The 2,531-nt window shown below is 54.0% G+C and overlaps 1 pseudogene; it reads left to right on the plus strand.

Moving 5' to 3' along the window:
• Positions 1–866: 866 nt before the first annotated feature.
• On the plus strand, positions 867–2,291 carry LOC128933397 (inositol 1,4,5-trisphosphate receptor-interacting protein-like 1; annotated as a pseudogene).
• Positions 2,292–2,531: the final 240 nt, after the last annotated feature.

The following is a 2,531-nucleotide window of genomic DNA, read 5'->3' on the forward strand; positions in this document are numbered from 1 at the left end:
AGAAGACAGATTACAAAGCACATCACTCAAAATAATAATACAAATAATCACCTTAGACCTTACTCAAAAATATTTCAAGATCGCTGCAAGACAGTGTCCTCTTACAATGGCACAACAGGAAGAGAGAGGCTACCAGGCAGAGACCCCTTCCCCACCACCAGGATATTCACTGCCACACGCCCAGGGGTGGCACAAAGGCTCCAAGAACACAGCTTCAAGCAGAGGCATCAGTGCTGAGGGAACTGATGCCATCCCATGGGAGGAGATCTCAGCGAGCAAAGCATCCAAGGGTCGTGTCAGCTCATTTTACATTTGACAGGAGCTCAAGGAGCTTCTGCTGCTATGTGGAGGGAGCCCCTGGAGGCCTGTTTATGCTTGGTGGGCCTACACTGTACTGCTGCAGGGGCTTTGTTTGTTTCCAGCTACTCTGAGTGTCTGAGCCAGGGTGGGGATGAAGGGCAGGACTGGCTGTGGTGTGCTGTGGCACCTGTGACACCATGGGGGCACCATGTCACTATGGGGGCACATATAGAAAGCCTCAGCAGGTAACACTGGCCCTGCATTGCTTGGGCAAGCAGTGAGTGCACACGTGACAGGGAGGCTGTGCTGGGAACAAGGGCTGGGGCAGAAACGCTGCCAGGGCTGGCTTCTCCCCCTGCATGCAGGGACAGCGCCTCATTGGAAATCCTTGGGCAGGGCATGCTACTGCTGCTGGGGCAGAAGGACGGGCCGTGCTGCGTGCCAGGTCTCCAGGGACCTGTCTTCCCTGCCCCCAGATCTCTGGGATTCGCATCCCTGCTGTCCCCAGTGACAGCTGCCTCCCTGCCAGTGCCACTTGAGGCCTTCTCTCCATCCTCCTGCAGGCCATGGATTCCCAGGTATTCTGGTTCTTGCACTTGGAAAGCCTTGTCCAGTACCCACAGCCTGTGGGCAATGGTTTGGATGAGGTGACGTGCCGACGAATGGAGGTGCATGTGAAGCTCCAGGAACAGGAGAGGATTCGGCTGGAGCAGGAGCTGGAGCAGCTCATGCTGAAGCCAAGCAGCAAATCCTGGGGAGACCTGCTCTAGTCTGCCTTGCAGCACTGGCAAGTCTGGGTATTTGCTGGGCTCCTGCTCCTTCTCCTGGCACTGTGCTTTATGCAAAGAAGCCGTCAGTTGCAGAGCAGTGGCCAGGAGGAGAATGAGGAAGAGGAAGAGGATGAGACATGAGAATTACAATCTGGGATGGCTTCTAGAGGAGCCCATTAAGTGGCCTGTACACAGGCTGTGAGAGGACAGCATTGTCCCTGAGGGACAACTTCACAAGTGTCCTCAGGTGTGTCTTGAGAAGAACACGTCTTCCTGGTGCTGCAAGGAGCCATTGCTTTTGGCAGTGCCTTTGACAGTTGGACTGCCCATGAGGAGAATCATGTGTGCTGGTACTCTTACTCCTCCTGGAGGCCACATCTTCCACCTGACACTGAGGGGCAGAGGCCCAGCATGGAACTTCAGTGTCTGTGTGGAGCTGGAATACAACTGCCCGAGGGAGCAACTGGGGGCAAACCTGCTGTGCCTCCTGCACCATTGCGAGGTGGATAGGAGGAGGATGCGGCAGTTCAACCTCCTAGACACCCTGTGCACCACTCCTACCTCCATGTAAGGAAAACTGCCCACTGGTTCTGTGTGCTGGTGAGATCAACCTGGTGGCATTTGCCCCGGTCACGCAGTTGGTGTTTAGTGCTGCTGCCTTCCGAACACTCCTGCAAACTCAGGCTGATCAACAAGGAAGGAAACTTCCAGGTTAAGCTGTTCTTCGGGGTGCAGCCAGGCTCCTCAGACATCTTTGTGAGCAGCTGACCTCGAGGGCCCCACGCCCCAAGCCCAATGTGGCCTGAGACCTACGCTGTGGCAGAGATCAAGTGCTTCAGGCAGGGCCCCCAGGACAGCTCGCTCCTCAAATGCCTGAAACTCTTGGCCGGTATTCTTGTATACAGGACATCTGTTCCATCAAGACCATCATCATGTGTCTGCTGAACACCGTACAGGCACACGGGGATAGTTTGTGCTTCCGCTCGCAGATATCCTGGAGCAATCGGATTATCCCTGGAAGCGAAACACCTGGAGAATTTTATTGTGGGCAGCCAAAGGCTTCTGGAGGAGATCAGTTTGCCCCCAGATGTACGAACAGTGGAGCCGCCCAACCTCTTCCATCTCCTGACACAGGACCTGGCCACCCACTCGAAGGCGATGGAAGCCTCCCTCGATCCGCGCCATTGCCTGGCAGGAGTGCCAGCCTATGGCCGATGTTAGTGGGGCTTGTGCTCAGAGCTGTGCTCATGGGGCTGGCAGCTGGTGGCAGAGAAGGAGCTCATGGTGCTGTGGCAAAGACAGGAATTCACCGGCTACAGAGACAGATAGGCAGATGAATATATAGCTATGGTGTGTGTGTGTATATGTATATAGCAAGATTTTTATTAGCAAATGTGTTTTTAATGGATACATGTTATATTGAAAAGTTATTAGTTATCATACTATTTTAAAAAGCAATAT

The sequence above is a fragment of the Melozone crissalis genome, unplaced genomic scaffold (assembly GCF_028551555.1).
Source record: "Melozone crissalis strain CALT ecotype California unplaced genomic scaffold, PUWL_Pcris_2 ptg000002l_1, whole genome shotgun sequence".
In the NCBI taxonomy this organism is placed as follows: domain Eukaryota; kingdom Metazoa; phylum Chordata; class Aves; order Passeriformes; family Passerellidae; genus Melozone; species Melozone crissalis.